General features: G+C 36.3%; 1 long non-coding RNA gene across 1 annotated transcript; it reads left to right on the top strand.

Moving 5' to 3' along the window:
• The first annotated feature begins 2676 nt into the window (after nt 1-2676).
• Nucleotides 2677-5952, top strand: LOC125917234 (uncharacterized). The gene is made up of 2 exons (XR_007456121.1): nt 2677-4006; nt 5171-5952. It is a non-coding gene; the product is annotated as an uncharacterized LOC125917234 (long non-coding RNA).
• Nucleotides 5953-11713: the final 5761 nt, after the last annotated feature.

The raw sequence follows: 11713 nt of genomic DNA, 5'->3' as shown, positions 1-11713 counted from the left end.
GTTAAGCGTCCGACTTCAGCCAGGTCACGATCTCGCGGTCCGTGAGTTCGAGCCCCGCGTCAGGCTCTGGGGTAATGGCTCGGAGCCTGGAGCCTGTTTCCGATTCTGTGTCTCCCTCTCTCTCTGCCCCTCCCCCGTTCATGCTCTGTCTCTCTCTGTCCCAAAAATAAATAAAAAAAAAACGTTGAAAAAAAAAAAAGTACCTAGTCCTAACCTATTTTACTTGAAATAAATGGTCTTAAATGAAGAAAACTTTCATACAAAAAATTTTGTAATTACATTTACAGTAACCAGCTAAAACAAGTCTTCATCAGTTCTTCTCCAAAGTGAACTAATGCAGTATTTTCCCTCATTCACTAAATAATTAATATAAATATGTTTGTTTAAAAATAAAAAATCTATGAAAGCAAAAGTCCAGAGGTACCAGGTCTCTAGCATTGATAGTAGCAACAGCTACAGTTCTAACATTGCTCATCTTGGATTTCAGTACATACAAGACTCCTATTGTGTTTATACCCTGTGTTGTATTTACATTCACCAGAATAAAATAAATACAATGAAGACATAGATGAAAAAAATTCTAGGTAAATGAATTATTCCTGTTTTCTGCCGTTATTTTACATAATGGTGGCTATTAGAATGTTTTTTCTTCTTGGAAATAGTCTGAAATTTCCCTTTCATGTTCACATTGCATTTCTTTCTCTACCACCAGGAACACACTACCATTTATCCTGCAGTTACAAGTCCTCTACAGACTGCATGATTCAGAGCATACTTTTTTGAGCTCAGTACCTCCTTTATACTCTTAAAGTTTATTGAGAACCCCCAGGAACTTTATTTACCTTTTGTGAGTTATATCTATCAATATTTAACATATGAAAAATTAAAACTGAAAAATTTTTAAATATTAATGAATTTATTCAAAAAACATTAGTAGGGTGCCTGGGTGATTCAGTCGGTTGAGCATCCAGCTTCGGCTCAGGTTATGATCTCATTCTCCGTGAATTTGAGCCCCATGTCGGGCTCTGTGCTGACAGCTCAGATCCTGGAGCCTGCTTCAGATTCTGTGTCTCCCTCTCTCTACCTCTACACCCCCCAAAAGTAAATAAGCATTAAATAAAATATTTTTAAAAAGCAATAATATAAAACTATTACTTGTTTTAAAATAACATATTTATGAAAAATAATTGTTTCCCAAAAAACTTTTATTTTACATTTTCCAAACTTTTTAAAGTTTTATTTATTTAAGTAATTTCTACACCCCACATGCGGCTTGAATTCACAAGCCTGAGACCAAGAGTCACGTGCTCTTCCAACTAAGCCAGGAAGACACCCCACATTTTCAAAACTCTGATTTGCTAGAAGATAATTGGATTCTCCTACCTTCTGCATTCAGTCTGTTAAAATATGTTGTTTTCATTAAAATCTATGAAGAAAATCTAGCCTCACATAGACATGTTGTTGGAAAAGCAATCTTTTAATAGCCTTTTCAGACTATTGTGGATATTCTTCTTTGATACTTTGCCAAATTTTAACAAGTGGTAGTTTCCTATAAGTTAGTCAAATCAGAAATTCAGTTATATTAAAACCCATTGGTCTGTCTTACACTTTGGATCCTTTACCCGTGATGTTTTTGTAACATCATGTTTAGTCACCTGGAAAATATCATTTCACTGATTTCTGCAGATCTTCCAAATGTTGACACACTTCCTTATAATATCAAAACCCACTTTCGTAATATTGCCACCAATTTCATTATAAACCTCTTTAAATATTGAAAAACTGTCAAACTGAGGGTGGCAAGTACAAGCTGTCCAAAATTCTAATTTTTACTTGAAAGCTCAAATTTTATCATTGACAACACATACACATGTTTTCCTTGAAGTGACAAGATCATAAGCTTTCATTTTTAAGAAAATGTCCGTCGGGGCGCCTGGGTGGCTCAGTTGGTTAAGCGGCCGACTTCGGCTCAGGTCATGATCTCGCAGTCCGTGAGTTCGAGCCCTGCGTCAGGCTCTGTGCTGACCGCTCAGAGCCTGGAGCCTGTTTCTGATTCTGTGTCTCCCTCTCTCTCTGACCCTCCCCCATTCATGCTCTGTCTCTCTCTGTCTCAAAAATAAATAAACGTCAAAAAAAAAAAATTTAAAAAAAAGAAAAAGAAAATGTCTGTCTAATATCCGAGTCTGAAGAACCACAGTTTGTCTGCCTTTCAAATAAAAATAGCATTCCTTGGAAAAAACGGCTAGGTTGCTCTCCAGCTCAGTTGCACAAGTACTTTTCCTCAAGACAACCAATATACCTCACCGTGCAGCAGATAAGCTGTATTATGTACTTCCTGTTTAATCACACAGAATAGCAAAAAGGTGTGTGTCGAAAACATGAAAGTTAATAAAACTAATAACTTTTACTTTTTTATGAAGGATTTGCTTGAGAGTGTTTTGCAATAAAGCATACAGTATAGAATACAAAATGGTGCAACTGTCTATCCATGCTAAGGGACCAGCAGTTTTACCTACAATTGCTTTTGCAAAGCAAGTAATGCCTTTTATGATTTGAAATTAATTTTTACCTCAGTGACTTCCTGAAAAGGTATTGGGAACTTCCCTGGGGTTTGTGGTTACACTCAGAACCACTTCTTTGGAAAATACACAACGTTATTTCCTATTATAACACAGAAATAACAAAAGAGCCATTGTCTCAAAGCTCTGGAGCAATTTTTAAAGTTGGAGTTTCTAGATAAATAATAAGATCTGGAAGCCTGAATATCTTTGTAATTCATGAGGATGTAGGACTAACTGCTTATTTGTATAAATATTTTTCCTTATTCTCTATAATCTTTATTGGGTTTTAATTACCTTCTGATAACCTGGGCTCACAAGGTTGCTTTAAGGTATAAATTTGGCTTTTAAGAATCAACTTTTTGGGAAATGGAGTTATTTCTTGAGCATCAAATTTTATGTCCATTCTTTTTCTTTTTCTTTTTCTTTATTTATTTATTTTGAGAGAGAGTGAGAAAGAGCACATGCATGGGAGGGACAGAGAAAAAGGGAGAGAGAGAATCCCAAGCAGGCTCCACGCTGTTAGCACAAACCTGATGTGGGGCTTGAACTCAAGAACTGTGAGATCATCACCTGAGCCAAAATCAAGAGTTGGATGCTTAACCAACTGGGCCATCCAGGCACCCCTACATTATTTTTCTATTCATTATTTTCTATTCACTGAATATCTTTAAGTGACTGAACCTGAAGGATGAAAACCTGCCCATTTTGCCTTTTCCCTTAAAGTAAATAAATACTTTACAGAAAAACACATAGAAAGTTTGTTAAATACAGAAAAGGGGCAAAATTACTCCAAATCCCAAATCATAACACAATTATTACTGCCTTTTTAGTATATTTCCTTCTGATATCTTTTCAAATGTTTTCAGATTTTCTGTAGTAAAAATCTAGCTAGCTTTTTTCCAAGTTGTCTAGATGACTTTTTACCATCTAGGTAACAATGATAAGTTATTTTGAATACTTTTTAATATATCCCATCAGTTAAATTATTACCTTGCTGTATATCTAGGATACTTCTGGTTTTGCCACAAATATCTTGAAGTTAATGGCTTTTTCATATTTTTGTTTATTAAGAAATTCCAAATGCAATTATAGACCAAAGGGTGTGAACTCTGATACACACTAGTTTGTTCTGGCAAATCTTAGCCTATTCATATATTTACACAAAAGGACCAAGGTCACTGTCCCGTCACTATCATTGAGTACTATCATTGCCTTCAATTTTTGCTGCAATTTTATTGTCAAGTTTAAGACATTTTCATTTTAAAAATATTAGTAATGAATTTTATTCTCATATTAATGGTTATAATTTGCCTGTTTTTATTTTTATCTTTTCTTCCAAACTCCTCAACTTCTAGCATTTTCCACGTGCTGATTCTTAATCTAATTATTGTGGGAGCTGGAGTAATCATGGCCTGTTTCTACCCAAACATAGGAGGAATCATAAGGTACAGCCTATAAGGAAACTCTGTCCCTTCATATATTGGCCTTTATTTTTATGGTTTTCCTGTTGATATTGTCATTGTTGTTGTTAATTTAATTATATGAAATTATTGTATTTAAAACTGGTAACATTCAAATGTAGTTCTCTGCTGTCAAAGTGCTCATTATCTTCCATCACTGCTTCTTCCTGATTCTAGAAGCCCCATTATCCCTTGGGCATCTTTCCCCTTCTCTTTTTCTTTTATACCTTTTTCTCTTTATACAAGATAAAAAATTTTTTATATAAAATCTATAACTTCTTGGAGTACCTGAAGATCTCTAGTATGTTAAGGCTGTGTTCTAAGTTTTTAAATCCATTTCTATCAAGAACGTGTTTCACTGTGAGTTGCAGTCAGAGAGTAAGAGTTGAGATGGGAGTTTAGATCCCATATGGCTCTTTACTTAATATATTTTCTCTAAAAATGTTGTGATGGGTTGAATAGATGGGGAGTGAAGTTGTGACCTCACATTCTCATGGAATACTGGGCTGATTTCTCTTCCTTGACTATAGAAAGCAGGGCTGAGTCACTTTTTTGAAGACCCTTACCTAAGAAAGTAGCAAGAATCAGGAGAGAGCATTGGCCTGATGCTTATTGAATATAATGGATTTTCAAGTTTCTGTTAAGCTAAGGATAGGGTAAAGAAGAAGAAAGTGCGGATCTGACAGTCTTTTGTTGAGGTATTTTTGTTACTATCTTTGATAATTATGCTGAACACCACAGAGATACTCATCTGTTCTCCTTCTCAAGCAGATGCTAGCAGTCCTTCAAAGACTCAGAATGCATAATTAGTTTATAAAAGATCAAAGATAGGAAGCCTGTCTCCAGATGTTTCTGAGGAAGCAGCCACAAACATGGAGACATAGAAGAACTATGGAGATTGGAGAGATGCATAAAAAACTCTGTCAAGCAGATGCTATAAAGATGAACAGGAAATAATATTTTATATTAGCTTAGCAAGTAAAATGTTTTCAACTGACATGCATTATGTCTACAACACTTGAATCAAAAATAATTTTGTTCCCTTATTAGACTAAAGAGGGTTTAAATGGTACTATATTTACCTTAATTGTAAATCAGCAAAAACAAAATGCAAGATTAATATTAATCCAAAAAGTTTTTATTTCACAGGTATTCAGGAGCAGCATGCGGCCTGGCCTTTGTATTCATATACCCATCTCTCACCTATATAATTTCCCTCCACCAAGAAGACCGTCTGACATGGCCGAAATTAATCTTTCACGTTTTCATCATCATTTTGGGCCTGGCTAATTTGATTGTTCAGTTTTTTATGTGAAATACTCAATGTTTTCTCAAGATCTTTTGTGGTATTTTCAACTTTGACAACAATTCCACATAAATTCACTTGTAAATGATGTTATTGCTGTAATTCTAAATGTTTTCCTAAGATAATTTGGGGGAAAAAAAAAGGAAATGGAGGTCCATTAATAAGTAATTTTGATTAGAGTGGAAAAGGGGGCAATGATCTTTATCTCTTTTCATATTCACCACCTCCTCATTCTCACTGTCTTTTCTGAGTAGAAGCGTAAGCCCTTAGGAAAAATCACGCTGGTTTTTGCTTTTACAGTTTTAAGGTGCATAAGTTTATTTTGACTACAGTAAAGATTCTCAGGGTGTCACAGCAACTATTGCCAGATGCTATTTCTGTTTTATGTTTGAATGTATTCACTTTCATTTTATTACTTGCTAGATCATTTCTGCAGTTTGTCCAAACATTTACTGTTTGGGACAGTAAACCAAATACCTCATTTTTAAAAGAAATTTCCATGGCATCAGTGTTAATAGAGTGAACTCTTAACTGCATCCTTAATCTCTGTTTAAAAGAGAGAAAGAATGTCAGTATAGGCTTTGTGGTCATGAAATTTACACAAAATAAAAGAACTGGGAGAGTTTATTGCTGTCTGACTCCTTTTGTTTCTAATCTAGTACCAGTGACTTAGGTCAGAATTCTAGTTCCCCCAGCCACATTTTGCATAGGAACCAGTATGGTTGTCTCCATCAACCCAAGAGGACTCTTACTTTTTAGATTTCTGAGCATTGCATAGGATGTCATGACAGGACCAATGGGGAAGAATATAGGAAACCTGGCAAAGAATGTCAGGTGCATGAGTCCTTATAAGAGAGAAAGGAAATGGAGAAGGGACTGGAAAAGTGAGGCTTCCTTCCTAGTGTGTTGGGGATTAATCCAGGAAACAATTAATTCTGTTTGAGATAAGACTTCCAAGAACTGGTTCCCCAACCACTCCACCGCTTACTTCTTAAATGGCAGAGAAGAGGTTAAATCCCTGAATCTGAGAAAAGGATTAGGGAGTCCGAATTTTTAAAAAAAAATTTTTAATGTTTATTTATTTTTTGAGAAAAAGAGACACAGAGCGTGAATGGGGAAGGGTCAGAGAGATAGGAGGACACAGAATCTGAAGTGGGTTCCTGGCTCTGATCTGTCAGCACAGAGCCCAATGCAGGGCTCAAACTCACAAAGGGTGAGATCAGACCTGAGCCAAAGTCGAATGCTCAACTCACTGAGCTGCCCAGGTGCCCCCTCCTTTTTTTAAAATTCAATTAGTTAACATACAGTGTAGTCTTGTCTTCAGGAGCAGGGCCCAGTAATTCATCTCTTACATATGACACTCACTGCCCATCCCCACAACGCCCTCCTTAATGCCCATCACCCATTCAACCCATCCTCCCACCCACCTCCCCTCCAGCCACCCTCAGTTTGTTCTCTGTATTCAGGAGTCTCTTATGGTTTGCCTCCCTCTCTGTTTCTATCTTATTTTTTCTTCCCTTCCCCTATGTTCATCTGTTGTGTTTCTCAAATTTCACATAGGAGTGAATCATATGTTATCTGTCTTTCCCTGACTGACTTATTTCGCTTAGCAAAATATAATCTAGTTCCATCCATGTTGTTGCAAATGGAAAGATCTCATTCTTTTTCATGGCCGAGTAGTATTCCATTGTATATAGGTACCACATCATCTTCCCCTATTCATCAGTCAATGGACATTTGGGCTGTTTCCATAGTTTGGCTATTGATAGTGCTGCTGTAAACATTGGGGCACATGTGCTCCTTCAAATCAGCATTTTTGTATCCTTTGGATAAATATCTTGTAGTGCAATTGATGGATCATAGGGTAGTTCTATTTTTAATTTTTTGAGGAAACTCCATACTGTTTTCCAGAGTGGCTGCACAGGTTTGCATTCCCACCAACAGTGCCAGAGTTTCCCTTTTCTCCACATCCTCACCAACATCTGTTGTGTCCTGAGTTGTTAATTTTAGTCACACTGACTGGTGTAAGGTGGTATCTCTTTGTGGTTTTGATTTGTATTTCCCTGATGATGAGTGATGTTGGATATCTTTTCCTGTGTCTGTTAGCCATTTGGATATCTTCTTTGGAAAAGTGCCTATTCATGTCTTCTGCCCATTTCTTCACTGGAGTATTTTTTTTTTTTTTTTTTTTTTTTGCTGGGGTGGTTTTTTTTTTTTTTTTTTTTTTTTGGGTGTTGAGGTTGGTAAGTTCTTTATAGATTTCAGATACTAATCCTTTATTCAAGATGTCATTTGCAAATATCTTCCCTTCTGTCGGTGCCTTTTAGTTTTGTTGATTGTTTCCTTTGCTGTACAGAGGCTTTTTATCTTTATGAGGTCCCAATAACTCATTTTTGCTTTTGTTTCCCTCACTGCTGGAGACATGTCAAGAAGTTGCTGCAGCCTAGGTCAAAGAGGTTGCTGCCTGTTTTCTCCTGTAGGATTTTGATAGTTTCCTATCTCACATTTAGGTCTTGCATTTTGAATTGTTTTTTGTATGGTGTAAGAAAGTGGTCCAGTTTCACTCTTCTGCATGTCGCTGTCCAGTTCTCCCAGCACCATTTGCTGAAGAGACTGTCTTTTTTCCATTGGATACTCTTTCCTGCTTTGTCAAAGACTAGTTGGCCATATCTTTGTGGGTCCATTTCTGGGTTCTGTATTGTGTTCCATTGATTTATGTGTCTGTTTTTGTGCCAATACCATACTGTCTTGATGATTTCAGCTTTGTAATACAGCTTAAAGTCTGGAATTATGCCTCCAGGTTTGGTTTTCTTTTTCAACATGACTTTGGCTATTCAGGGTCTTTTCTGGTTCCATACAAATGTTAGGATTGTTTTTCTAGCTCTGTGAAGAATGCTGGTGTTATTTTGATAGGGATTGCATTGAATGTGTAGATTGCTGTAGGTAGTGTCAACATTTTAACAATAGTCTTCCAATTCATGAGCATGGAATTTTTTTCCATATCTTTGTGTCTTCTTCAACTTCTTTCATAAGCTTTCTATAGTTTTCAGCATACAGATCTTTTACCTCTTTTTACCTGGGTTTTTTCCTAGGTTTCTTATGAGTTTTGGTGCAATTGTAAATGGGATTGATTCCTTGATATCTCTTCTGCTCCATTATTGTTGTATAGAAATGCAACTGATTTCTGTATATTGATTTTATATCCTGCAACTTTGCTGGATTCATATATAAACTCTGGCAGTTTTTTTGTGGAGTCTTTCAGATGTTCCATGTAGAGTATCGTGTCATCTCCGAAGAATGAAAGTTTGACATCTTCCTTGCCAATTTAGAGGCCTTTTACTTCTTTTTGTTGTCTGATTACTAAGGCTAGGACTTCCAACACTATGTTGAATAACAGTGGTGAGAGTGGACATCCCTGTCATGTTCCTGACCATAGGGGAAAAGGTCTCAGTTTTTCCCTGCTGAGGATGATATTAGCAGTGGATCTTTCGTATATGGCCTATATGATCTTGAGGTATGTTCCTTGTATTCCTACTTTCTTGAGGATTTTTATCAAGAAAGGATGTTGTATTTTGTCAGATGTTTTTTCTGCATCTATTGACAGGATCTTATGGTTCTTATCCTTTCTTTTGTTAATGTGGTGTATCATGTTTATTGATTTGCAAATGTTGAACCAGCCCCACAGCCCAGTAGTAAATCCCACTTGATAATGGTGAATAATTCTTTTCATATGCTGTTGAATTCGATTTGCTAGTATCTTGTTGAGAAGTTTTGCATCCATGTTCATCAGGGATCTTAGCCTATAATTCTCCTTTTTAATGGGGTCTTTGTCTAGTTTTGGAATCAAGGTAATGCTGGCTTCAGAGAATGAGTTTGGAAGTTTTCCTTCCATTTCTATTTTTTTGGAAACGTTTGAGGAAAATAGGTATTTAACTCATCTTTAAATGTCTGGTAGAATTCCCCTGGGAAGCTATCTGGCCCAGGACTCTTACTCGTGGGGAGATTTTTTGATAACTGATTCAATTTCTTTGCTGGTTATGGGCTTGTTTAAATTTTCTTCTTTCTTTTTTTTTTTTAATGTTTGTTTTATTTTTGAGAGAGAAAGAGAGACACAGCATGAGTGGGGGAGGGGCAGAGAGAGAAGAAGACACAGAATTTGAAGCAGGCTCCAGGCTCGGAGTTGTCAGCACAGAGCCCGACGTGGGGCTCGGACCCATGAACTGCAAGATCATGACCTGAGCTGAAGTCGGATGCCCAACTCACTGAGTCACCCAGGCACCCCTCAAATTTTCTTTCTTTCTGTTTAAGTTTTAGTAGTGTGTGAGTGTCTAGGAATTTGTCCATTTTTTCCAGATTGTCCAGTTTGTTGGCATATAATTTTTCATAGTATTCTCTTGTAATTGTTTGTATTTGTATGGTAATTGTTGTGATCTCTCCTCTTTCATTTATGATTTTATCTATTTTGGTCCTCCCTTTTTTCTTTTTGAGAAGTGTGGCCCGGGGTTTATCAATTTTGTTTATTCTTTCAAAAAACCAGCTCTTAGATTCATTGGTCTATTCTATTGGTTTGTTTGTTAGTTTTTGGATTCTATATCATTTATTTCTGCTTTAATCTTTATTATTTCCCTTCTTCTACTGGCTTATTTGCTGCTCATTTTCTAGCTTCTTTAGGTATAAAGTTAGATTGTGTATTTGGAACCTTTCTTACTTTCTTAAGATAGGTCTGAATTGCAATGTATTTTCCTCTTAGGATCACATTTGCTGCATCCCAAAGGGTCTGGACTTTTGTCTTTTTATTTTCATTTGCTTCCATTAATTTCTTCTTTAATTTCCTGGTTAACTCATTCATTCTTTAGTAGGATATTCTTTAACCTCCATGTATTTGAGGGCTTTCCAAATTTTTTCTTGTGGTTGATTTCAAGTTTCATAGTGTTGTGATCTAAAAATATGTGTGGTATGATCTCAATCTTTTTGTAGCTATTAAGGGCTGATTTGTGACCCAATATGTGATTTATTCTGGAGAGTGTCCCATGTGTATTTGAGAAGAATGTATATTCTGTATGAAATGTTCTGAATGTATCTGTTAAGTCCATCTATTCCAGTTTGTCTTTGAGAGATGTTGTTTCCTTGTTGATTTTCTGCTTAGATGATCTGTCCATTGTTGTAAGTGGGATACTAAAGTCTCCTACAATAATGGTATTATTATCCTTAAGTTTACTTATGTTTGCGACTAATTGATTTATATATGTGGGTGCTTCCAAGTTGAGGGCATAAATATTTGCAATTGTTAAGCTCTTCTTGATGGATAGACCTCTTAATTATGATATAATGCCCTTCTTCATCTCTTGTTACAGCTTTTAATTTAAAGTCTAGTTTGTCTAATGTAAGTATGGCTACTCTGGCTTTCTTTGGCAACCATTAGCATGATAGATGGTTCTCTGTCCCTTCATTTTCAATCTGCAGGTGTCCTCAGGTCTAAAATGAGTTTTTTGTAAGCAGCATTTTGATGGATTTATATTTTTATCTATTCTGATACCCTATGTCTTTTGATTGGAACATTTAGTCCATTTACATTCAGAGTGATTATTGAAAGATACGAAGTTAGTGCCATTGTGTTATCTGAAGATTTTGTGTTTCTGATGATGTTATTGGTCCTTGTAGTCTTTGCTGCTTTCCACTCCGAGAGTCCCCCTTAGAATTTCTTGCAGGGCTGGCTTAGACGTTACAAACTCCTTTAGTTTGTGTTTGTCTATGAAAGTCTTTATCTCTCCTTCTATTCTGAATACCAGCCTCTCTGGATAAAGGATTCTTGGCTGCATATTTTTCCTATTCAGCACATTGAATATTTCCTGCCACTCCCTTCTGGCCAGTCAGGTTTCAGTGGACAGGTCTGCTGCTAACCTTACATGTCTACCCTTTTGGTTAAGGACCTTTTGACCCTCACTGCTTTCAGAATTCTCTCTTTATCTTTGTATTTTGCAAGTTTCACTACGCTATGTTGTGTTTTTGTTGATTTTAAAGGGAGTTCTCTGTCCCTTTGGACTTTGATGCCTGTTTCCTTCCCCAGATTAGGGAAGTTCTCAGATATAATTTGTTCAAATAAACCTTCTGTCCCCTTTTCTCGTTCTTCTTCTGGAACTCATATGATAGGGACATTGCTTCATTTCATGGAATCACTTAGTTCTGTCATTCTCCCCTCATGATCTAGTAGTTTCCTTTCCCATTTTTTTTTCAGCTTCTATTTTTTGTAATTTTATCTTCTATTTCACCTATTCTTGCCTCTGCTTCTTCTATGTTGTCACTGTATCTAGTTTATTTTGCATCTCAGTTACAGCATTTTTAAATTCATCCTGACAAGTTCTTAGGTCTTTGATCTCTGAAGCAAG

This window comes from Panthera uncia, unplaced genomic scaffold (genome assembly GCF_023721935.1).
Source record: "Panthera uncia isolate 11264 unplaced genomic scaffold, Puncia_PCG_1.0 HiC_scaffold_1609, whole genome shotgun sequence".
NCBI classification, from domain to species: Eukaryota; Metazoa; Chordata; class Mammalia; order Carnivora; family Felidae; genus Panthera; species Panthera uncia.
Note: the sequence above shows the minus strand (reverse complement) of the source record. Positions and strands in the feature narration are given on the sequence as shown.